Here is a 26499-nt window from a genome sequence, read left to right as displayed (position 1 = left end):
TTCAGTTATGTTCCCAGAGTGAGAAACCCTGTAAACTGGGACAATCCACAAAGGTTTAGCCTTTGTTGGAGGAGCTTGAACCATACAGACTCATTTTCATTGGCCCTTCGCCTTCTGTGGCACCCAAATATTTGGAGGCTATGGTCAGCCAACCTAGAAGCCACCAATAAGCCCTTGCAGGAAGCAAATGCAGCTGGAAAGAAAGCTACAGGACTGTACCTCTCATTTTCCTCTTCCCTCTAACCAGAGCCAAGACCAGAAAGAACAGCTAATCCTCTTCATTTCTAATATTCACCTTCCAGCATTTTATAAGTTGAAAAAGCCATTTCATTTTCCTACATACTCACAGCATAAACAATGCACTTCACCAGGGACGGATCTAGGAATTTGGCCGCCCCAAGCAATCATGCCTGCGGGAGGTGCACCGGAGCCGCAGGACCAGCGGACCTCCCGCTGGCATGACTGCCGAGGGTCCACTGGTCCCGCGGCTTCGGTGAAGCATCCGCAGGCGTGCCTGCGGGAGGTCCACCCGAGCCGCGGGACCAGCGAACCTCCGCAGTCATGCCTGCGGAAGATCCACCGGACCCGCCTGCCGCCCTGCCAGCAAAATGCCGCCCCAAGCGCGCGCTTGGCGCGCTGGGGTCTGGAGCCGGCCCTGCACTTCACACAGCTGTGTTTCAAGAAGCACAAAAATCAGCCACTCTGATCAATCACACTGGTAACATCTGCATGGATGGACCAGCTGTATGATTATCAGTGTTTGTGACACTAATGTCTTGTAAGGCTTGCTCAGACATACTCTCCTATACAATAAATACTAACATCCACTTTGCCTCCAAGCCAGGTGATGTAACTTACACTCCAAAAAGCGCTTTGCCCTTTGGAAAACATGCCCTTTTTTCCCCTATTCAGGAATTTCTAACCAGTGATTAGATTTCCCACTATGCTACCAAAATGGAAACAATTTCCTTCAGTTCACTTTAAACTCTAGAGCTTTAAGTACATATATGTAATCATTCTGAAATTTCTATTTTCTCTCTATTTCAGTTTGTTATATATTATCTTACAAATTGCAGAGGCAAAGGACTGATTTTTTTATACATATTATATATCAAAATAGAAATTGACAATGAAATTCAGACAGAAGTGAGGGATTTTAATCTGAACTCACTGTGAATTTTAAATTGAAATTTCATCACATGAAGGCGAGTCAGTGAGAAATGTCACAAGTACTATCAATTTTGCCACAGATATTTCTATAAATGAATCTGATGTTTTTACATGATTTTATTTTAGTATTTTGTCTACAGATGAGCAGTTTAATTCCAGCAAAGCACTTAAGCACATTTCTAATTCTAAGCATGTGAGTAGTGCCACTGAAATGAAAGTGAAGTATTTTGCTGAATCAAGATTCAAAGCCTTCCTGAATAGAAGTTATTCTTGGCTCCTAACTAGACTTTTTTTTTTTACACAAATTGGTGGCAAAAATTATAGTATTTGTAACTGTGTCATTTCTCAAAAAATGCCCTAACTTCAATGTAAAATTCCATTAATTTTATTACTTTGCCTTCATCTGATGAAATTTTATCTTAAATTTACAGTGAGTTTACCCACTTTTGTCCAAGTTTCATTGTTAAATATGTGGCTTTTTTTATAAAGGCTGTTCAGATTGTATTAAAATGTGGAAAACTTTTATACCAGCCAATATCTAAAGGTAAATAATTTCCTGTCATTGTTTGTAGCAAGCACCTCAAATATGCAGTAATGTTGATTCTTATTTGGCTTAGTTATTTAATTTATGGAGAAAGTGTATAGAAAAACTCACATTGCTGTATGCCGTGTTGTAGTAGCTGTGTTGGTCCCAGGATATTAAAGAGAGAAGGTGGGTGAGGTAATATCTTTTATTGAACCAACTTCTGTTGGTGAGACACAAGCTTTCAAGCCACAGAGACCAGAAGAAGAGCTCTGTGTGGCTTGAAAGCTCGTCTTTCTCACCAATAGAAGTTGGTCCAATAAAAGAGATATTACCTTGCCCACCTTGTCTTTATAGAAAAAACTCACTTCATTTACCAATCTTTTGGTTAGATTTTAATAACTTACCTTATATAACAGCAATTCAAGATAGAAACAAAATATTATTTACCAAGGTTTTATATCACAACATAAAGAGTGACTAGTAGCTAAGTGTTGATTCAGACATATTTCTGTCAGGATCACTTCCCTGCCAAAGTATACCTCCTATAACCAAACAGAAATTTTATTTTTAATAAATAACCACAAAATGGTTGCATAAACAGAGTAAACTGTGGGGAACTGTAGTTTATAATGAATATCTGTTGTAGCAACAGTAACAAATACCTTGCACAGACTGACTGCAAGTCAATGGTATGCCACCATCACTAGCTTATTGGTTAGTGGCAAACCAAATGATGTTGGAACACATCAGTGGTTTCCCTTAGTGAGAAATCTACATCCTAGCTACATCGGCTTTTACACTCTTGAAGGATTCTTCATGTTTGTACTTTCCAGACTTCTGGCTTTGGAAGTCTTACAGTTTTCAAAGGGAATAGTCAAGGTCTCTACTCGCTGACCCAGAAAGTCACTGTGGAAAGTTTGTTCACTGTACCCAGCCCAAAACATAAACACACAGAACACACTTATAGGGAGGCAGTGTGGTCAAGAGTTTGAAACAGGGGATGGGAGTCAAATCAGCCAGACTCCTAGTGAGACATTGGGCATGTCTATTGACCACTCTGTACCTCTCTCCCTTTCCCCATCTGCAAAATGGACATGATAATTCCTACCAACGGTGTGGGGGGGGGGGTCTGGTGAAGTGTAACAGATTAACTGTTTCAAGCATGTCGAGATCCTCATGGGAACAACACTACCCTGTATATCTGAGAATAATTAACCTAGATACCATAATTACTAATATTATTGCTGTAACAAGTGGGAAATGTACTTTGGAAAAAAAAAAAGATGAGAGAGAAACATTGATGTAGACTGATCTGCCCAGACTGAGCTGTGTTCAGTATAAAGGGTCTGATCCTGCATCATTGAAGCCATTGGGTGTTTTACCATTAACTTCAATGGGAACAGGATCAGACCCACTGTAAGAAGGGGCCTGATCCTGCATAGTCCTCAGCACTAGTTGTGATGCTAAACTTCCTCAGCTGCCATTGAACTCAGTGGAAGTCAAGGGCTCTCCGTACCTTATAGGATCCAGCCCTACAAGTTTTACTTTGGGGTCACCCATTTTAGTCTTTACAGTGGTGGCCATTCATGCAATTTTCTTCATGTAAATCAACTGATCAATTCAAAAACTACCTTGTAATTTTCTTGTTGCAAAATCAGTTTTATTTTTGTGCTTTCCTCGACCACATGTATATTTAGGTAAACTCTGAATTTCCACCTATGCAAACACCAGAGGCATTTACACTCTTTACTATAAACACATTTACAGTTCCAATTTCTCCAAGATGTCATTCATCTCAGATTGATCATTTGCTGCACAGTGAAGGGGAAAAAATAGGAGAAAACGTCCATGCATTCTTGCTTTTCTTTTTGGAGGGAAGAAAGATAAGCCTATCTTGGGAAAAACAAACCTTTTTATTAAGTGAGGACTGATCAAATAGTATCTGGAATTCAAATACGTGGATACTGATGTGGGAAATAATTGAGGATGGCACAAAAACACTAGGATGTTTTAAAAAAACTTAAAACAACTTTCTCAACAGTGGGCATCCTTGGTGTAACTCAGTTGATTTTGGTGGACTTACACCATGGATGAATTTGACCTATTGACCCTAAAAATACTTCATGTCTAGTTTGGCTTTATTTATTAAAATTGTAAAGCCTTCCCTTGACATCTCAAAATTGTACTTGTATTTCTTCCTCCCAGTCACAAATGTATTTTTCTTCTCAGAACTAGCTTCCATCAATGTTTTGTCACTCATGGAACCTTAGTGTTACTATGTGATAAGTTTCAGTCTACCTTGATTCAGTAGTGCAAGATTAAGTGTGTCATTTCTTTCACTGCTGTACTGTGATCCAGAAATTTGCTGTAACTAGCCTTCCATGATGACAGGATTCCTTCCACCTTTGCTGCTACTATTTTAACTAAATGACTGAGGACCACCTTCAGTTACCTTCACTCACAGTGAATAGCATCTTATTCTGAGAGTAGTCCAAGTGACTAACTTCAAGCAAAAGTTATTGAATTAGCAGAGACACATCCAATAGATTCTAAAAAACATTACTGCTGCGGTGAAAAAAGTGTTTGGTATTCAGACATTTACATATATTTACAGTTTATTCTAACTAATAATAATAATAATTTAATGAAAGTTGTATCCCAAACAAACCAAGGAACTATAGAACATGTTTTGATAGATCCAACTATTAGCTATGATGAGGCCAGTTGTAACATAAGCATCATCTAATCCCATACTTCACCTTTAAACTGAGTTGACAGGTCTTCCCATCTGTGGTAAGAACTCCATCTGCATAATAGCTTACCACTCCACCTGCATTATGCAGAAACTGCCAAGATGCACTACATTTAGTTGCAGTTTTGTTAAATGAAGTAATGTCCACTTGGGACTGAACAGAAAGCATTACACTTCTTTTACATAGGACCATATATTTGATACATGGCCTAATTAGTTATAAACTAGAGCTATATAAACAAGCAGAGCAGCCATATATAACTGCAATTCCAAATCCCATATAATCAAAAGAACTTCTCATTCATTCCTCCTACTTTTCTGGGGCATGACTGGAAGTATATTGGCTCTTAAAGATGCTAAAATAAATCCAATAAAGGTCTCAAGAACTGCTGCAATGTCACAGCGTAACAGCCAGCTCACAATCATGATATGACATAACAGCAGTTCTTGAGGCCTTTATTGGATTTATTTTAGCATCTTTAAGAGCCAATATGCTTAAGAAGCAGATGTAAACCAAATGTAGCCATATAATGCCCAGTGAGTTCATTCCAATCATGATCCAGCTCTCTAAAGGGTGTTATTTAAATAGCTCAGAAGTTGAATACGGACAGTGGTCTTCTTCAGAGATCATCAGTGAAGCTGTGCATGCCATTCTAGACAGTGTTGCAGTTACTGTTGACTGCAAGGGACCCAGTAGTTCATTCTCTGCAGGCAGAGTTAGGAACAGAAATGCATGTGTACCCTGTCACACATGAAGTGTGCACAGATTATTCAGTTAAAGGCCTGCAGAATTAAGATTTTCTCCTCCAGAATTTTCTTCGCTACCTTATTTATTTTGCAGACCTTCCCTTGCTATTATCTTGTAAGAATGGCAAAATGAAGACAATACAGGATACATGGCCTACCATTTCACACATACAATTTGCTACTACATTTTTTAACCCTGAAAAATTAATTATGGGTGCACAGCAGACTACCAACACCACTAAACACCTGATTTGTGCCTGCAACCAGTTAGGTAGAGGCTCAAGTGCTCAGATTTCTACCCACAATTCTATTACAGATGCAACAGGTACAGGCACAGCACCTCTGTACTACTTCCAGGAGCCTCCTTAGAGACAGATCCCACAACATGGGCTCATTTCAAAGGCTAATACAGCCCCAGACTGTACTTCTGAGCAGTTAAGCTATGGTGTGGGAGGTGGGGATCATAGGCGCCAACTCTGTGAGTTCTTCGGGGAAAAAAATAGTGGGTGCTCAGCACCCATCAGCATCCCCGCAGATCAGCTCCTCCCCCACTCCCCCAGTGCCTCATGCCTGCCAGCGATCAGCTGTTCAGCAGTGTGCAGAAGGTGTTGGGGGGAGGGGAGGAGTGGGGGCGGGAAGAGGCAGGGTGAAGGTGGGGGGTTGGGGGAAGGGATGGCGTGAGGGTGGGGCCTGGGGAAGAGCAGCAGTCAAGCACCCTCTGAAAAATCACAAAGTCAGCGCCGGTAGTGGGGATTATGTGCACTCCAGCCCAGCCTGGTCCTTGGTCTACTCCTTTCCCATGTGCAGCATCTGGAAACCATGTAGAGCCCATGATGGAGTCCTAGGAGAGGGGGTTAAAGAAATAATGCTGGGGAAATAGCAGACCTGCCTTGCCACATGAGACATTACATGGGATGCCCACACATGAGGGATCCTTTTCCCATTTTCGGCCTCAATCAATCAGTCCATACATGAATACAACCCAGTGATACTATAAAGTGCTGTGAATATTAGGGAGTAAATAGTATGGGCATATGTGTTTGCAGGTAACTTTTCACTAGCACATACTGATCAAATACCCCACCCAACACACTCCCTACAACAGTGTAGGGAGGCTGTGAGGAGCAGAGGTAGAGCCATCCTAATACCAGTGGAGGAGTCTCCAGCACCTGATTTTGAAATAGTGTGCAAAGGTCCCCACTCGAAATACAACAGCATGAAGGACAGCCAGTCTAATTTAAACACAGTTAAGTCAAAGATAAATTGCCAATCACCAGTTCCCGACATAAGATTTAACTTTCAGAAACAAAATAGGGTTAGCAGGAAGCAAAGCCTTTTGCATGCAGAACCATGTCCTTTATGCACAGTCCTGAGCAGCAGAAGTCTTCCTGGTTATAAAAACACTTTGAAAATTGCAGGTGCCAATTTGAGATCATTTGTGCAGTTACAAGTGCCACAGTCCTTCACTGTACCAAGATGGGTATTTGACGATTACAGCCCAGAGCTGAGTTAAGCAGGGACTTGTGTTTGCCCTATCCCTAAACTTCTGTGCATAGAGGCATTTAGCAAATCTATCAGTGTTTTATTACATAAGTAACAAACTCATGGGAAAACTTTCATATGCTCCAATTCTTATCCATCGCATGTTCTATACAGTATACCCTTTGGGTGAAATTTAGGCATAAGGCCAGCACAGAGTTCATGCACCAAGAAGTCCCTCATAAGCCCTCAAAATATGGGTTAAAGAGTACTTAAATGGTGCATACGCTTTGTGCTGGCCCTCTGCACCGGGGTAGATTTCACTCTTTCAAAAGTGTGATTTAATATTTAGAATAAAGTACTAAGGGAGCCACAACATAGAAGCAGTGTTCCTGGCTCTTCCACTAACTCCCTAGGTGACTTTGGACAACTCTCTTAACCTCTTTAACATTAAACCACCTTTAAAATACTTACTTGCCACACAAGATCTCAGGAAGCCTAATTATTATTGTTAAGAAAGTGCTGTGAGGTCTTTGAATGAAAAAGTGTTATACAAATGCAAAATAATATTACTTTAAAAATTACAAACTGGCTATTTTATCCTCTGAATGGACTTCAGAACAGAGGTAGTTCTTACAAATGGCAGTGACATTATAGAAGTCCTTATGAAATACAGAAGCAGGTTCACATGGTCTTTTGATAACTTTTTCAGTCCTTTTCATCATTATTTTGTAAGCTGTTTTAATTAAAATAAGGACATCAGAGTCTACAAATGTACAAGTATCAGACAGAGAAAAATGGAAATGGTAGAACACGCCTGAGTTACTTTAAGGTGATTTCATATGAAAATAGACAAAAAGCAATAATTCATACTGTACAGTTTTTAAAAAGACACAAAAAGTTTATCATAGGTTACTTATTGGCCTACTTGGCTGACATTTCAAAGTCCAGTATGTCTACATCTAAGCCTGAAACTTGGCAGACAAAACAACTTTCTTTTTCTTGGTAGTAAAGTATCTGATTTTTTCCTTCATGTTCAAACAATCAGGATTAAAGTTCATTTATATAGCTTGCATTGCTGTTTAGATGTTAAGTGATTTGACAAGGTAATTAAAAGAATGAATATTTGTTCTAAATTTAAAATACATTCTAGAGCAGTGTAGTGAGTCGGTGTGGTCCCCCTCCTGCCCAGCGGAGGGAGCACCTAGCCAGAAGCCTGAGGGGGCGGGGCCAAGTAGCGTTGAGCCTGCCCCTCCAAGGGTCAGGCGACAACCCAGAAGGATAAAAGCTGGCTGTCAGAGCTCAGTCGGGGGCCAGCCGCCGCAGGAAGCAGATGTGCTGCAGGGAACTCGAGACTGGGAAACCTCCAGGACCCAGGGCAGCCACCCAGACTGGCCGGAGCTTCCTCATGCCCGTTACCTGGAGGAGCCCCCAGAGCTTCCCCGCGCCCACTACCCAGGGGAGCCCCCGGAGCTTCCCCGTGCCTTCTACCCGGAGGAGCCGCTGGAGCCTCCCTGTCCCTGCTGCTACCCGGAGGAGCCGCTGGAGTACGCCTGGCCGGACTTCCCTGAGGAACTGCCGGACCTGCCTCCCAGCCCTGGCCGCGAGGAGCCCATGCTGGTGGACTGGCCGGGGGCCGATGCCACGGACCAGGTAAGCCCTGAGGGGGAGACCGGAAGTAGCCCGGGGGCAGCCGACCCCAGTCAGGCTGCAGACACAACCGAACCCATGTCAGTGTGTTTCGGTCAGGAGCCCCACTGACCGGTCAGCGGCGATAGCCGCTGCTAGGGCCCCGGGCTGGGACGCAGTGGAGTGGGTGGGCCGGCATCCCCCACTGCCACCCACTCGCAGGTGGCAGACTCCCCCTCACCCCAACACTCAGGCATAGGAGCCGGGCATATGTACTGAACTGACAACTGATTGCGTTTGCTCAGCCCTGAGCCAAAAGGGTCTGAGCCTTGTGACTCTGCGTTTGGTGCCCTGCCCAAACCTAGGGCTGGGCCCCTTTAGACTGACTGCTGCTCAGCCCTGAACCAGAGGGCCTGAGCTCCCTGAACTTGGTGCTTTGCTCAGCCCTGAGCCAAAAGGGCCTGAGCCCCTTTGACTCTGTATTGTCGCTCAGCCCCGAGGCAGAGGGCCTAAGCCCCTTTGACTCTGTATTGTTGCTCAGCCCTGAGCCAGAGGGCCCGCGCCTTGGGATTTTGTGTTTGTCGCCCCAGGACCACCAGGGACCTGCCCGGACCAGACGGTGTGTAGTGAGTCGGTGTGGCTCCCCTCCGCCCCTCAGACAGGGTCGAGCCCCGGTCACACACGATTACAAGCAGGTTCTAAATTTAAAACACAATGAACATTCTCCTCACAAGAAAAGTTAACCTGATGCTCACCAAGCCAAATAAACTGGCAAATGTCAGACTTTAAGTGCATCTGTCTTAGAATTCAGGAGTTAAATCCTGGCCCCACTGAAGTAAACACCTAAGCTTCCATTGACTTCAATTAAACCAGGATTTCACCCCAGGACACTGGCATTTGTGATTACCAAGTCCCACAACAATTTCCCCCTATTTTTAAACTTTTTTCCTCTCCTGCAGTGGTGAGCTGGAGCCGGTTCACACCTGTTCACACGAACCGGTTGTTAAATTTAGAAGCCGGTTTAGAACCGGTTGTTAAAGGGATGGGCAAACTCTGGCCCGCCTGAGCTCCCTGCTGGGGAGGCTCCCCCAGCGCCTCCCCCGCCTTACCCTCTCTTGCAGAGCCCAGTGCCAGGGCTCTGGACCGTTCCTGGGCAGCTCTGCAGCTCCTGCTGCTTTGAGCGGCATGGTAAGGGGTTCAGGCTGCGAGCTCCAGCGGGCCGCACAGCATCGATACATGCTGCCCTGAGCAGCATGGTAAGGGGGCTGGGCCGGGGCTGGGAGGAGGGGTTGGATAAGGGGCAGGGAGCGGTTGGAGGGGGTGGAGTTCTGGGTGGGCAGTCAGGGGATGGGGAACAGGGAGGGTTGGGTAGGCGTGGGAGTTCTGGGGGTCTGTCGAGGTGGTGGTGTATGGGGTCAGGGCAGTCAGGGGACAGAGAGCGGGGCAAGTTGGGTAGGGGGTGGGGCCCTGGGGGGCAGTTAGGGTGGGAGGGTCTCAGGCTTGTACTCACCAGGCAGCGCTTAATAATCGGTTCCCTACCAGGTCGGCGGCGGCACTTCAGTGGCGGGTCGTTCACTCGCTCTGGAGCAAGTGAAGGACCCGCTGCCGAAGTGCCGACGAAGGACCGGTAGGGAACCGGTTATTAACATTCTGGCAGCTCATCTCTGCTCTCCTGTAATGGGCATCTGGTGCCACAGACATAAATCCAATTGGGTTTGGAAATGTGACTGATTTCACTTATGCTGTATATGTTTGGCAACACACACATTGATTTGACACCATACATCCAGTCAGTCATATGAATTAAGCATCCCTATCTAGTATACCCCACTGTTGATGGACAGTTGTTGCCACCAGTAAACTCTCTCTGTCTTTGAAATGATTCAAGCAATGGGGTTACAACAATTTCCTATGGAGATTATTCTACATTCCAATCAACCTTAGTGTTAGGAAATGTTTCTGGATATTCAGCCTAAATCTACTTTCGCTCAATTTCATCCCTTAGCTGCTAGTAATATGTCCTTTAGCCAACATAAGAAATTCCTTTCCCTCCTCACGGTTGGGACCCTTTAAGTATTGTAGACAGTTCATATATCCCCTTTAGTCATTGTTTCCAAAAGAAAAATCTGAACTAGGAAAGTAAAATGTTGTCTCATGTTAGGGACCACGAGACAGTTCTTTTACTACCAAGCACTCTTGTGAATGGAACTCTGGAAAAAGAAAAGCTCCTAATTCAAGTATTTCAATGTGCAGATAAAACACTTTGGATTTAGAAGATCTCTATCTGGAATTCACTCTAAAAATGGAGTTAAAATCATAGCAGTCTGTGTAGATCTTGGAGTTCACTAGGAAGAGAACATTTTCTAATTATTAAAGCACAAGAACTGGACTGTTTGAATCTATTCCTGGCTCTGTCACTGAATTGCTGTGTGACCTGTGCCTCAGTTTTCCATTTACCTGCAATTTGGCTTTTCTAAAGATTCCTTCTTGAGGATCTCATGTTTCTACCACGTGCCTGGCAGAAACTCCTGTAGCTCTCAAGAGGGGAGATTAATGCCTTTGAAAATCTCCCCCAAAAGAATTTGGCCCTTTGAGGCATCATCACATCTGCCTTATGCACAGATCCGATACCAAACCAACTAAATATTCCTCTGCTTCTCTGATGAGCAAAAAGGAAACTGTTACCTCTGCTGTAAGAAAAAATTGTGACAAATGTACGGTAGGCTGATAGGCCAACCAGGAAGTAAGTCATTCCCCGTTCTCAGAGGAAGGTGGACAAGTGAGTAGTTAAATCCAGTTAAATGCTGCAGTGGGCCATTTCCTCAACCCCCACTTAGCATCTATATGCTGGTACTCTTGTGTAGGCTGTGTCTGGAGTGGAAAGGTATGACTAGCGTGCACTGCACTCCAGCCATCTCCGCTGCAGCCCAATGACACCACAATCTGCATATGTGGTGTCAGAAGAGGGCGGAGGAAGGAATGAGAATCACCATCCAGAATGTGCTCACACGCACAGAGCAACTCCAGCTAATAATTCCCAGTCCACTCACTAAACCCCAATGCCCCAGACCCCGAGCACTCTCACCAGTGCACAGCAGCCCACACAGCTCACTCTCCAGTACCCACAGGAGCATGTCTGCTCAAAGCCTCACCCCACACACCACTGTCAGCACCTAAAACCAGCTGCAATTTCTTGTCATGCCACCAAAGGCCACAATTTTTTGTGGCTACAAAGCATCATGTGATTTTGATAGGTCACAGCAAGAAATCCCAGCTGGATATTGAAGTTGAGGTGGGAACAATGGATGAGAACCAGGCTAACTCTCCAAAAGTTCATAGGGAGCCCTCTTAACTTCCTAATTAATGGGGTTTTAGGGCTAGACTGTGACTGGCTTTTGCACAAAAGATTGAGAGGAAGTACAGACACACAAGGATCTTCCATTCCCTTCCTCCACTTTCCCTTTGGGCCCTTCTTCAAGGTCAGCCACAACTGCTGCCCCTCCTAGCATGCTCTGCAGTGCTAAACAAACAGGCCTACCCAACTCCTACGTTAGCCAGACTTCATGTTGTAGTTTGCCTACCACCCCGGCACTCCATGACGCTCCCAGGAGTAATGTGCTAGGTAGATCAGCTCTTACAACTGCCCCATCTCTCTGGTTAAAAGTTTTGCTGACATTTCTTTTTCTCTGTGTGTGTTATTTGATAAGTTGACATGATAATGGACATTGTAATAAGCGTCATTAAATATACATTTTTGTGATAACTGAAAAAATGAAAAAATTACTAGGGGAGGTGCGAGAATTCAGGCATTCAAAGCTTGACTTTTTTATGTTTGGCTGTTTCTTGTCTACTGTAGTCAAATGTAACAAGTGAATGTGTGATTTATATTACAGTAGATTGCACTGGCTACAGTAGCTGTGCTATGGGAACTGGCTGCCCACTGGGAAGCTACAAAGCTACCTTCACTCTCAGTTCTTAACAACATAGATGACGTAAAAAAAAAAGTGTTGTATAACAGCAAAAACCCACTGTCGAGATATCAACATGGTAGAGCCAAACCTTACAAACTAAGGCCACTGACTTCAAAGAAACTGATCACGTGCTTAAAGTTAAATATATTCAGAAGTGTTTGCAGGATGCGAGCCTCTGCTCTTTGTCCCTTATAAAATTCCTGTTTATCCTTAGTTAAAAAAATCTCCACTGAGGATTAACAAGAATTTGATAAGGGACAATAAACAGCATATAGAGAGAAAGCACGCACATATATAGAGAGAGTTGATAGTCTCATACTAGAAATCCATCGGAATGTATTTTACTTTTATTTATTATTTGTATTGTGGTGGGCTCTGGTCATGCACTTGGACCCTATTGTGCTAGGCATTATGTAAACAGAAAAAAAGAGGGACCCTGCCCCAAAGCGCTGACAATCTACATAAAAGACAAGAGACAGATGGTGGATATAGACAGACTGATGGGGGAGCACATGGACACAGTGAGACAACAACAGTCACCATGACAGGCTGTGGTCACCTAGCCATTGTTCAGCTTTTTTGTGGTCACAACAAAGTAGAGTTTTAAGAAAGGATTTGGAGGTGGCTTGGTGGATGTTTACAGAGAGCACCTCCCAAGTGTGGGAGGCAGCATGGGAGAAAGCTAGGGTTGCCAACTCTCTAATGGCACAAAATCAAACACTCTTGCCCCCTCTCCTGTCCCACTCCTTCCCCAAGGCCCCGCCCCTGCTCACTCCATCCCCTCTCCCTCCCTCGCTCACTCTCCCCTACCCTTACTCACTTTCACCGAGCTGGGGCAGGGGCATGAGCCCTCCAGCTGGGGGTGTGGCCTCTGGGGTGGGGCCGGGGATGAGGTTTGGGGTGCAAGAGAGAGGGCTCCAGTCTGGGCCAGCAGGTTGGGGAGTGGGTGGTTTTGGGCTCTGGGATAGGGGTGCGGGCTCTGGGTGGAGCCAGAAATGAGGGGGTCAGGGTGTGGGAGAGGGCTCTGGGGTTTGGGGTGCAGGGGGTGGTGGGCAAGGACTCTGGATGAGAATGCAGGCTCTGGAGTGGGGCCAGGAATGAGAGGTTTTGGGTGCAGGAAGGGGCTCAGGGCTGGGGTAGGGGAGGGGGCAGGGTCCTGGCAGCGCTTAGCATGGCTCCCACAAAGTGGCCGCCAGGTCCCTGCAGCCTCTAGGCACAGGGTGGCTGGGGAGGCTCCGCGCACTGCCCTTGTGCCCACAGGCGCCACCCCCCACAGCTCCCCTTGGTCACAGATCCCCACCAATGGGAGCTGTGGGGGTGGCATTAGGGACGGGGGCAGCATGCAGAGCCTCCATAACTGCCCATGCCCCTATGAGCCGCAAGGATGTGGAGGCCGCTTCCAGGAGCCACGCGGAGCCAGGGCAGGCAGGGAGCCTGCCTTAGCCCTGCCCCCCCCCCCACACACACACACACACTGCGCCGCCAGCTGGACTTTTAATGGCCTGGTCAGCAGTGCCGACCAAAGCCGCCAGGGTCCCTTTTCAACTGGGCATTCAGGTCAAAAACTGGACACCTGGCAACCCTAGAGAAAGCCTGAAGGTTCTTGTTAGAAAATTTAAAAAGTGGAAATGGAGGCTGGCCTGGCCAATGGGAGGTGGTAAGTGACATTTCAACAGTGAGAGAGAGATGATAGGCTGTGAAGGGCCTTGAAATTGAAGACAAGCAGTTTGTTTTTGAGCCAATGGAAAAGGGGAAGCCAGTGGAGAGATACAAAATGGGGCATGACAGGTAAAGACACAGAGGCCATCAGCTAACTGATCTTTGCAGCAGCATTTTGAGCACATGGTGCTCCTCCATGTGTCTGTGGTATCTGGATAGAAAAGAAGCAAGACTGTATTTATCAAGGCCAGTGAAGATGATGATGTTGCAGTAATCAAAATGTGAGCTTATTAGGGCCTAGATAAAGAGATTTAGCTGTGTGGATGGTGTGGAAAGGCTGGATCTAACAGATGTTACACAGGCAGAAGCATCAAGATTTAGACATGGCCTAGACATGGGGATCTAAAGAGAAAGCCAAGTTGAAGGTGATGCCCCGGTTATAAGTTGAGTGACAGGGAGGTTGATGGTGTTATTGTCAGTCACTGAGAAAGGAGGAAGGTGGGAGAGCTTGGGGAAAGATTCAGAGCTCTGTTTTCGAAGGTTAGACTGTGTTCCGAGAACTCATGACATTGGCTTTAATCCACTAAAAGAAATATCAAATCCCATAGAAAGAATAAAGAGGATCCTGTTTAATAGCTTTATAGACTAGTATTCATTAAGTTTTATTTAGATTGTGCAGTAGGCTTCTTGGGGCAAGGGCAGCACCAGTAACATGGTGAAGTGCTTGACTAATAGTTCATAATACTTAATAATGATATAAATGCTTTTTGCCATTTGTGGTTTGCTGCTTTAACGCTAAATGATTTTAATGAAGTGGATGAAATGGAGAGCAGAGCCTAGATACTGAAATGATTTCAATGAAGCACCTAATTATCTTTTATAACAGCCAGGAATGAGCATTAGATATCTTTAATAACTAATATGACCAAGGCAAATTGGCCTTTGTCAGTATGATATTAGAATATCTAAATGCTCCATCATAACTAGAGCTGTCATTATAGACCTCACATAGGAAGTCACAGAGTTTACATGACACAAGTGAACAATAATGAAAAGTAAAGAGCTCAGACCTTTTTTCATTAAGACTTCAAATAATTTTTAAGAGGTACCCAGTGGCTATATTTGTGCCCACTGGATGTCATGGTCATAGGTGCCGACTCCATAGGTGCTCCGGGGCTGGAGCACACCCAGGGGAAAAATAGCAGCCCCCCCCATCAGCTCCCCTCATTCCCCAGTGCCTCCCACGTACCGGCAAGGCCCCATGGATCAGCACCTCCCCCTCCCTCCCGCCTTCTGCGATCAGCTATTTCACAGCACACAGGAGGTTCTGAGGGCAAGGTGGTAGGAGCAAGGACATGGCGCACTCGGGGGAGGGAGTGGAACTGGGCAGGAAGAGGCTGAGCGTGGGTAGGGCCTTGCGGGAAGGGGTGGAGTGGGAGAGGGCCTGCGGCAGAACCAGGGGTTGAGCACCCCCTGGCACTTTAGAAAGTCAGCGCGTGTGCTCATGGTGCCTCATGGTGCTGCCCGCAGCAGCACCCACTGTGGCATCTATGGCCCAGGGAGAGATTATGATGCAGAACCAGCCAGGAAGCATTGCTGATAGGGGAGAATGGAGCTGAGAGGGATCCCAAATGACAATTCCCATGAGACAGCAGCTCCAGGATGTAGAGGTTAATGTTAAATCTGACCTGAAGTTAAATGTTTCGTTTAAATTTTCCTGACAGAAAATTCTACCAAAAATATCAATCTTTTCCCATAGAAAATTTCAATTTCAATAAAGCCTTATTTCCAATGGGAAAAAATTTTGTTCAAAATTTTTGTGCCTGCCCTCCCCAGGCGTACACTGCATATACCACTACAGGGCTCCAAAGCAGTAACACCTGGAATGCCCTGCATCCACAACAGACTATGAAGGAGCTGTCACAGATTTTAGAGAGCATCCCCGGCTGGCCATGCAGTAAGATTGCCGTGAGGGGAATCCAAACCTCGCTAAAATCTGTGCATTAAACTTCTGTGTGCATTAAGAAGTTTGGTGTGCATTAAACTTCTGTAATGGTTGCAGCACTGGTCTTGGCCTTGGCCTTGGCCTTTCTGGAAGATTTCCTGGACGCATACTTTTAAGCTGCTACCACTTCTGGGAATTAAGGCGCCTCAGCTCATCTGCACTAGGCCTAAGGACCAGCACGGACTCCCTCATGATTCCTCAGTTACTTAAACACATCCCTCTCCCAGAACCCCACTCAATGGCACGAAGAAGCTTCTGGTTTACAGTTTTTACTCTCAGGGGAGAACACCACAGTTGTGAAACAGTCAACACACAACTTTGGACAGTCTAACACTTTTATGCTCTTTTATATTTCACCATGTAAAGCACAAATCATATAAAACAACGAACATCTGAAACCACAATATCCCTCACTTTTTAGCTCACCTTTCCCTGGGTCTAGAAAGGCAGGCAGGGAGTCCAGTGCCTCATGAGCCATTACATGCTGGGTTGTTTCTCTCTCATGGACTAGAGGACAATGGCTCCTGAGCAGACCAGCTTCTGCCCTTTAAAAGCCTTCTGCCCATGTGTCATGTGACACCGTTACCAGCTTCTCCATGAGCACAGACCCCTGCTAGGTGACTTTGTTGCCAAGGCAACCTCCTCCTGCTACACCAGTTCTTCTGGCCAGGGACCAGTCTTTTGTCTAGAGCAGGGGTGAGCAAACTACGGCTCGTGGGCTGCATCCGGCCTGTCAAACGTTTTAATCCAGCTCTTGAGCTCCCGCACAGGAGTGGGGTCCAGGTCTCACCCTGCTCCAGTGCATCAGCCAGGGAGCGGGGTCAGGGGCTTGCACCGCATGGCTCCTGGAAGCAGCAGCATGTCCCCGCTCTGGCTCCTATGTAGGGACAGCCAGGGGGCTCCGCATGCTGCTCCCATCCCAAGCACTGCCCCTGCAGCTCCCATTGGCCAGGAACCGCTGCCAATGGGAGCTGCAGCAGACAGGGCAGCATGCAGAGCCGCCTGGCCATGCCTCCACCGGAGTCTGGACATGCCACTGCCTCCGGGAGCTGCATGAGGTAAGCGCTGCCTGGAGCATGCACCCCTGAAATCCTCCCACACTCCAGCCCCCTGCTCCAGCCCTGATCCCCCTCCCACCCTCTGAACCCCTTAGTCCCAGCCTAGAGCACCCTCCTGCACCCCAAACCCCTCATCTCCAGCCCCCCAGAGCCTGCACCCCCAGCCAAAGCCCTCACCCCCCACAATCCCCAATTTCATGGGCATTCATGACCCACCATACAATTTCCATACCCAGATGTGGTTCTTGGGCCAAAAAGGTTGTCCACCCCTGGTCTAGAGTGACTATATTTCCAGCAATTGGATACTTAAAGTCAGCTACCCACTTGCTGGCTTCAGTATGGGGATCCAGGCCCATCCATTCTCTCTTTGCCCAGCCAGAGACTCTGTATGAAGTGGTTAGCACCAATCTCTCCCAACCACTTACTATTTTCTTGGCCTGCTTCCCACCATGCCTCTCTTGCAGGCTGTTCCTCGCCCATCACCTTCTTCCTGGAGAACTTCTCACCAGTCTGCTGCTGAAGGGTCCTGCTCTCAGTGGCTTCTCAGCCTCTGTTGCAGCCATCCTACCTGTCCACTCTACTTTCCACAGCTGTTATGAGGCCACCAGTCTGCCTCAGCTCAGCAAGCAGTCAGTTTCTCCATTAATCCTTTAGTATCTGAGACAGCATGCGGTATATACACCCCATGACAGCCTCATATCACTAAATAGGCATAGGCGGCAGGTTATATATGTTTGCGGTGCTCAAGCACCAGGAATATTCAGGGCTGGGGGCCCTGCTCCAGCAATATTTGGAGCTGGGTCTCTCCCCTGGCTCTGCCTGGATCGGGCCCCGGCCCCCGTGGGTCTCTCCCCGCCCCGCCGCGTCCCTGCCTGACAGAAAGCAGCGCAGCGCCTCTCCCCTGCCTGCTCGAGCTGCCAGAGTAGAACGGCTCCCGGCAGAACTGCTGTCTGCTGCCCCAGGGTCCTAGAGCCTGCCATCCCCTACTGGCAGGGCAGGCTGCCCTTACCCTGCCCTTCCGCCCTCGCCCTGAGCCTCTCCAATGCCCCAAACCCATCATCCCCCCACACCCTAATCCTCTGCCTCAGCCCCCCCACATCATGAACCCCTCATCCTCAGCCCCAACCCTCATCCCTCTGCACCCTGATCCTCTGCCCCAGTCCTGAGCCCCCCCGCAGCATGAACCCCTCATCCTCAGCCCCACAGCCCTCACCCCACACCCCAACCCTCTGCCCCAGCCCTGAGCCCTCCCACATCATGAATCCCTCATCCTCAGCCCCACAGCCCTCACCCCTGCACTCCCTCCTATCCCCAAACTCCCTCCCAGAGGGTGCACCCCCTCCCCTTCCCACACACCCCCTCCAGCCCCCAAACTCCCTCCCAGACCCTGCACCCCTCACCCCTTCCAATGCCCCAGCCCAAAGCCTGCACCCCTCACCCCCTCCTGCACACCCACCCCCTGCCCCAGCCCAGAGCCTGCACCCAGAACCCAAACTCCATCCCAAAGCCTGCACCCTGCACCCCAATCCCCAGCCCAGGATCTGCACCCCAGACCTTCCCCCCTAACCCCCTCCCAGAGCCTTAGGCAGGTGGGGGTGGAGTTTGCCACCCATGTAAATAGGGGATCCTCCACCCACATAAGGAATGGCATTGCTGGTTCAGAAAAATACCCCATCCAGTTTTCCTCAGTTAGAGGAAAGGTTGCTGTGACACTCGACCTTCGGACTATGGAGAGAGTTAAAGTGGAGAGATCCTCAGGGAAGGAATCCTGAGCAGGGGGGAGAGAAAGAAATGCAAGCTCTTGTTTGTGTCTAGAATGTGCAGTCATAAATACGTCCTTATCGTCTAAGAGCATGGGTACAGACAGCAGTATGCACATGTCTGCCACAGAGTGCAGCTTTTATTTTATGGGGCAACTTTCCTTACCACAAATGTGCTATCTCTGGCTGCTGCATTGTTAGTGATCACACTATGTATAATGGCAGGTCAGCCCTGGGAGATTAGGGAAAGGGGGCAATGGATTGGCTACTTAGCCAAAACTTTTAGCTATCTTCAGGTGAGAGTGTCATCTCCCACACGTATTGCAATATTTACTTATAGGCTTGTCTGTGGTGCTTATCATATCTGTAATAACTAAAAGTCTCACAAACATTAACAAATTTATCCTCATGACACCCTGTGAGATAGGGCAGTACTATTATTCCCATTTTACAGATGGGGAATGGAGGCACTGTCAGGAATGAAGGCCTGCACCTGTGCTTGTCCAGTCATCAGGCAGTCAATGAGTGCAGCTGGGCCAGTGGCTGCTGAATACACTGTGGCTTCTCTGCCTTCCTGTGCTTGCTTTGTTCCAATAATTTTGCTTTGTCTACCTTGGAACTAGCTTTACTCCTGCACTGCTTCAGCCTAGACCCTGCCCTGCACCCCAGTCCTGTTCCAGCCTTGCTCCTACCTTGGAACAAGCCCTACTCCTGCCTTCCCTGAATTCACATAATCCAGTTCTGACTCCTGCTCTGACCACTAGGCTTGACTGCCTTCAGCCCAGTATCCTGACACACACACCGAGACTAGATGACTTGTTCAAAGTTATCTGGAAGGTCTGAGAAACTGAACCTGGGCATTAACCACAGGAGTCCTCCGGCTCTCCCTGTCCTTTCCATAGCTTAGTCCTTCTTCAAGTATGGCTTAATTCTGTGGAATTTAATACCAAATTTATTGTGCTTATTCTAGTCCCCATTTATCCCCTTCATGAACTACCATGCAATTCCAGCACAGTTTACCGTCTCTGCTCAAAAGGAGCCCAGGATTAGAATAGCATAGCCCTTGCAGGTCAGAACAGAGGTCATTGGCAGCCTTGTGTGAGGATCGCTTGTATCACATCTGCCTACGCTATGCCTGGCTATAGAAAACACTATTATCCCTTTACTTTGTTAAGTCCTACGTTTACCCACAATTAGTTTAAAAAGAAAGAGAAATATTCCTCTGAGGATGCATGAAGAGACTCACTTTGTTCGTAAACTTTCAATGGGAGATCGAGTTCTTTCTTCAAAAGAACATGTAGGAAGAAGCTCATTTGTCTCTGCTTTGAAACAAAAGCTGTTGGCACACATGATTACCCCTTTAATCAATCATGCCTTTTGTATTTATCTAGTGGGTCTGGTTTGCTTCTTCCTGGTATTTCCTTTATTGTTGTAAAGAATCCAGAGCCTCCTTATATGTCATCAAATCTAGTTTATCCATTATATTTTGTTGATATCAATCAACACCTTGTTTAAGAGGGTAGAGTTGTTATAATAATTGTTCAGTAATCAATAACATTAACTGAATAGTGTGCAGTCCAGTTGCATACATGGACCTCTCCAAATCCTTCTGTTGATCTCATTGTGTGTAAATATGAAAATATACAGGGTCTGATCCTCTGTTGTAGCATGGGAGCTGTGCCAATTTACGTAAGCTGAGGACCTTAACCACAAAATGCATTGTGTCAGTGTTTTAAACACACATGCCCACTCTAGCATATTTGAGAAGTAGTTTGTATTCCCCTGAGGTGCATCAATTAAGGGACTAATTTCCCACTCTGCTACACCAATTTTACACCAGGATATCTCCATTGATATCCAGCACCACAACATAATAAAAAAAATCAAGCCCAATGCCTATGTGCTAAATTCCTCAATAAATTAGCCTCATTATCTACAAAAGCATCTGACTCATTATTCAAAATATTATGCACTAAAAGTTATAATTTTAAAGAGGGAAGGTCAGGGTAAAAACCTCTAAATTAACATTCAAAACACACAGTAACAAAAACAGTAAATCGAGCTAATAGATCCAACAAAAACATGAATCATCCAGCCCAGCAGACAATATTTGAAACACAGTAAAATGTAAACATGCTGCACAAGAGATGAGACAAAGTAAACATGTCACGCAAAAGAGATGATGCAAGGCAAACAATATGGAGAAAGGCAATTGTATGCTAATCTAATTCCAGGAAAAATCTATTTATTAGCAAATTTCAAAACAGCTGCAATTTTTTGGACGGCCCAATTTGCACCCACAAAATTCAGCCCACCAATGCAGCCGCCAGGGCATTGCAGGCACAATTTACACTCACAATTTACATGCAAGTGCAATTCTGAGTATTTGTGTATCTAACAGATGGTGAAACTCTCAGACAGTTAAACATGCAAGTACTCAGATTTGCATACTCAGTTGATATTTTACTGACGCGACTTGTTTTGATCAAAAAGGAGAGGCTGGGCCTCATCCCTTTAAAAATATACCCCATTATTCAAAATTTTAAACTTGGGAGCCTAAAGTTAGACACAGATATTCATATGTTATCCTAATTCCTGATGTGCTCTGTGAGATTCTAACAACAGTAATAAACATGCACAACCAGAGAGAACTACTGTCCCACAAAGATAACAAAAAGGAGCAGCAAATGGGAGTTTTGAGAGGCACTTCTCCGGATGAAGGAGAAGCAACTATGTGACCCTTAGTGAGTTTGTTGTCTGTTTGTTTGTTGTGTGTTGGCTTGCTGGCTGTGTGCCTGTTTAATTGAAGTTTCTAGTGTGGTCTGTTTGGGAGGCTGTGAACTGACGGGCCAGCTAGGCAAGGCTGAGAGCTTCCTAATGAGGCTCTAGCCTGCCATCCTTTGATCCCTTGACAAGGAGGTGGGGCTAACTCAGGCAGAATGGGGGTTTTAAAAACCAGCTAGTAAATGACCAGAGGAGCTAGAAAACAGCAGGGGTGAAAGTAATTTACAGGACTTAAGGGTACTGCTGGAGTCCTGAGGGGGTGTGACCTCAACCGGAAGAGGCAGGGCCTCTCAAGATTTAAAGGCCCTGGGGCACCGGGTGTGGCTGAGAGCCCCAGGGCCTTTAAATCAGTTCGGGGCTCCCAGCTGCAGAGGTGGCTGGGAGTCCCCTGGGGCTCAGGGGCAAATTAAAGGGCTCGGGGCTCCAGCCGCCGCGGAGCTCTGGGCCCTATAAATCCCCACCGCAGCTCCAGTGGCTGGGGCCAGGATTTAAAGGGCTCAGGGCTCCCCACAGCCATGGGAGCTCCAGGCCTTTTGAATCCCTGCCCGAGCCCGGTTACCCAGTATCTTGTTTTCTGACAGTGGCCACTGCCAAATTCTTCAGAGGGAATAAATAGAACTGTGCAATTTACTGAGTGATCCATCCCCTATTCTGCAGTCCCAGTCAGAGGATTAGGGACTCCCAGAGAATGGGATTTTATTCCTGACCATCTATGCATTCTGATTCTATGGTACAGTTTGATTCATTTAACATTTTTATTATATTTGACTCCATGCTTTCTTTCACATATAGTGCCACTCCCTGACCAGTGTGACTTATTCTGTCATTCCTATATATTTGTATTCTAGGGTTATCATGTCCCATTGATTATCATTGTTCCACCAACTTCCTGTGATGCCTATTATATCAATATCTTCATTTAAGACCAGGCACACAAGTGGACCCACCTTAGTATTTAGACTTCTAGTATTTGTGTACAAGCATCTATCAAATTTGTCAATATTTAGTTGTTTGCCTTCATGTGATGTAATTGAATGGGACTCTTTTTATTTGACCATTTCTCTTCAGCTCCTGTACTTATCCACTTCTATTCTCTCCTCTTCACTAAGGTATAGAGCATAGGCACCGACTCCATTGGTGCTCCAGGGCTAGAGCACCCACGGGGAAAAAATGGTGGAGGCTGAGCACCTACTGGCAGCTGTTCTTATGAAATCTAATATATGGGGCCTAGATCTGGAACCCCTGCTCATTCTGAGCAATACTTACTCATGTGAGGAAGTACCTATCAACATGAGTGATGATTCCAGAGTTGGACTCTCAGAGGGGAAAACGTAAAAGCTGTGTAAAACCTTCCCAATTCAGTTTGCAAGAAGTTTATGAGTGAGCATGAGAGCCTTTTTTTAGTGGCTTATGCGCCCTGAAGTTTAAAAAAAGTTCATATTCAAGTGGTCAACGTTTTGTTTTCATGTGGTAGAGGCTCATTGTGAATATATATCCAAGGTTGTGGTTGAACAGCCTGATCAGACAGTTCAACTAAAATTCAGCCCCTCTTTCTTTCAGAAATCATGTAATATTGGTTTTCACTGAGATGCACACTCACCATGGGATAGGTTCAGTCAATCAAGGGGGAAAGTACATTTAATTGCAAAAGGCATCTGGACAGTTCACTCTAACCAAGGCTGATTCTGAGTACTTCTAAAGGTGGAGGTGAGTTGGAGGAAAAAGCAACTTGTGGGCACATTCAAATACAGTTATTGTGAACAGGATTTCACTGCCAATCCAAACTCTGTCTAGTGGATTTTCACAAGCAAGGCAATGCACAAGAGAAATAAACTGCAAATCCCTAGAACATGTACAACCAAAGATGGAAACAATAAGGCACCAATAACATTATAGCACTTCAAGGCCTAAGAGAAACTTAACCAGTTTTGAGTCAGGTCCTGTACACACATACTCTGCTGTGCTTTGTGAATAGTAACCATTTGCAGAATTGGATCCTTATGCAGACCATACACTTAAAATGTCATAACTATGGGACTGGGCAAAACCATAAATAAAACAAATGCGACTGGAAACAAATTTCCATTAGAAATAATTAGTAACTTTTTCCAAGACAAAACAAAATAAGAACAAAATGAGATATATTTATTGAATGAAACAAGAAAAAATATCTTTGTAAAACAGAATTTTCCTCTGTACCTCCCACTCTGGACCCAGCTGCTTTTCATACATCTATGATACTCTTTGTGTCAAGGAAACTGCTTATATTTTTCCTAAACGAAGCCCACTTTGCTTTTTTTCCCAGTCAGTCCAGACAGATGGCAAGTAAAGACAAAACTTTAGCACCAATCTGGTGGACACCCTTGCTGAAGTGCATTTGCCAAGAAGAAACAGACTAAACATTCATCGGGCCAAATAAAGATGTGTGTTTTACAAGCTCGAGGTACTAGACTTCTTGGGACTCAGAGAATTAGAATAGTAGCCAATGTGTTCAAGTGCTTGCAAAGAGCAGCTGTACTGCTTCACCTAAAATCACACCATAGTAGCCGCTGTATTCTAATCGAAGCGACAATATTCTCTCAAATCAAACAAGAATGGACACCACATTTCTAAAAACCTCATCAGCAGGGAGATGCTTGTTCTATTTTTTCACTGAAGATGTATAAATGGGTTGGTACCTTTCTGTACCAGTGCATTCTCAATGGGAAGGGACAGAATTTGGGGAGCAGGGGTTGCAAAATGAATGTGCTCCTAACTTGAAATCTTACCATGGACTCTTATGAAAAACAACAGAATTCACTCACTAACGGTGAGTAGAGGGCAAGTAAGCTAGCACGCCTGAGGAGTGTGGGTAAGTACATGCCTTGGGCCGTGGCCTAGCCCCATACCCATGCCACTGTATAGTGTGGAGGGGAGTAAGGGGAATGTACCCAGTCTCAAGTTTCAGTAGTCCTCTACCCACAGTCCCACAATGCACTGAAATCTTTCTTTCCTCATGACCCTTACCCACCCTATAAAGGTCCTTCCCTCCCCATCCCCACTTCTTGCTGTTTTCACCAGTAGTAGTTGTGCTGACCACATCTGAACAGCTTTCTGCTGCACTCTTGATCAATACGGGTGAAAATGGATCCTGCTCTGAGAGCAGCTGCCTGTACCACTGGCCACGCACAGGTGCTGATCAATGTGTAGTCAGAGTCTGACAAACCTGAGGAGGACTCCAAGCAGGAACCAGAACCCAAGGCTGCTAAGTTACAATGGATCCCTCACCCTCCCTGCTTATATCCCTTCTTGCTCTGGTGCTATACACCAGATTTTAAGCTCAGCCCCCCACTCTGCTTCAATCCAATGGTCCCCCAGCAAGACATGGCTATAAATCAATGATTTTCTTGATTTCCAATGAAACACTATTATGCATTTGGCAGGCACTATGTTGAAAAGCAAATTATTAATGAACAATTATTGTACTCCATTGTCTGTGCACTTCTCAGCCAGCATATAGGCAGCAACAGTCAGGGGTAGCAGTTTCTTCCTAAAAGCAGTGGGGGGCACGAAGCCACACCCCGCTGTGGCCCTGTCCCTGCCCTCCTCTTCCCCCAGAGGTCCCATTCCCTGGCCAAGCTGGAAACCAGAGCCAGGCTTATTCCTTCACCCTCTCACTTCCCTGGTCTTTCTCGCATGAACAGAGAGCAACAATACCCGAAGTCCAAAGGTGCAAACAATTCAGTGTTTATTGGGGTGAACTTCCAAGCTTAAATCCAAGTTCCTTTTTCCTTATTTTCGAATCCCAACTTACTTACTGTTTGCTCGTAATTTATATAGTCATAGTCTCAGCTATACCTTAACCAATCATTTTACTGAAATGTACCTAACCAATCCTAACATATTGTAACATGATTAGCTAACCAATTATATCCCACTACCTTAATTAGTTTACACCCAGCAAAATTAATTATACAGCAGACAGAAACAATAACAGAACCAGACAGAGACCATGCAAATAAACAATAGCAAAGTGGGAAGTATAATGACTAAACAATACATAAGTGGGGATTTCACAACTGCATCTATAATGACATAAGGGTTTCCCAGCTGTGTCTATTGATAAGTGAGTTCTTATCAAACAGAAAAGTATCAAACTAAATTTCCTTTGACATCTTCTAAGCTCTTCCCTTTATCTAGAGGTGATAGATCAGGTCACCTTTCTAACAGCCTCCGATTGCCTTATTTCAATATGACTAGTTTGGAATGGGAGGATGTGACCATAAGCTTCCCAACTTATGGCTGCCTCTGCTGCTTAGCCAAAGGCCTTAGCTTAAAAACAGGGCCTCAGACTGTCACAGTGAAAGAAGGCCCTTACCCAGATTCTTTCTTTTATACCTCTGTAACTAGCTAAATAATAAACATACCTAAATTCTTAAAGTATAGGCCTTTACAAACAGGCCTGAATATCTATATCCTAACACAGGCCAGGGAGCCCGGGCCCCTCCACCTGCCCCGGCACCCCAGCAATGATCCTGGGGCAACGCAGACTAGTGGAAGGGAGAGAACATGTTTTAAAAGGCCTGGTTTGGGGATGGGACAGTTGTAGGAAACTTCTATGTGCTCCAAATGGTGGAATGATGGAAATGTTGAAGAAGACATGGCAAACTGGCAGCCACTGGAAGGAACTGCCACTCTCCACCCCCATCCCTTTGGAGACACTATGAAAAAATTTTAAAAAAAATTAGTACATTTATCTTACCATTACTAGCCTCGGCTCCTTCTTCCTGGGCTGCAAAAGTTGTCTGAGAACCAAGGGTAGTCTAATAGTTGCATGCCTGGAATGCTGAAAAGTATCAAAACTTTGGCCGCCTACAGTATGTTATGTCATGTCACTTCCTCCAAAGGAAATGATACCCTTGTCTCTGAATTGGCAGGAGCTTTTTCTCTCAAAAGGGAAACCATTCCACCAGGGGCCAA

At 45.8% G+C, this 26499-nt stretch overlaps 1 long non-coding RNA gene across 1 annotated transcript in view; it reads right to left on the bottom strand.

The window, feature by feature from the left end:
- LOC120372353 overlaps positions 1 to 16570 on the bottom strand; it is an 81282-nt gene extending 64712 nt beyond the window's left edge. The window contains exon 1 of the long non-coding RNA XR_005584920.1: positions 16365 to 16570. This is a non-coding gene — a long non-coding RNA (uncharacterized LOC120372353). The remainder of the gene's footprint in view (positions 1 to 16364) is intronic.
- Between the last annotated feature and the right edge of the window lie 9929 nt (positions 16571 to 26499).

This window comes from Mauremys reevesii, linkage group 9 (genome assembly GCF_016161935.1).
Source record: "Mauremys reevesii isolate NIE-2019 linkage group 9, ASM1616193v1, whole genome shotgun sequence".
In the NCBI taxonomy this organism is placed as follows: Eukaryota; Metazoa; Chordata; order Testudines; family Geoemydidae; genus Mauremys; species Mauremys reevesii.
The sequence above is the reverse complement of the archived record's forward strand: the minus strand, read 5'-3'. Positions and strand labels throughout refer to the sequence as shown.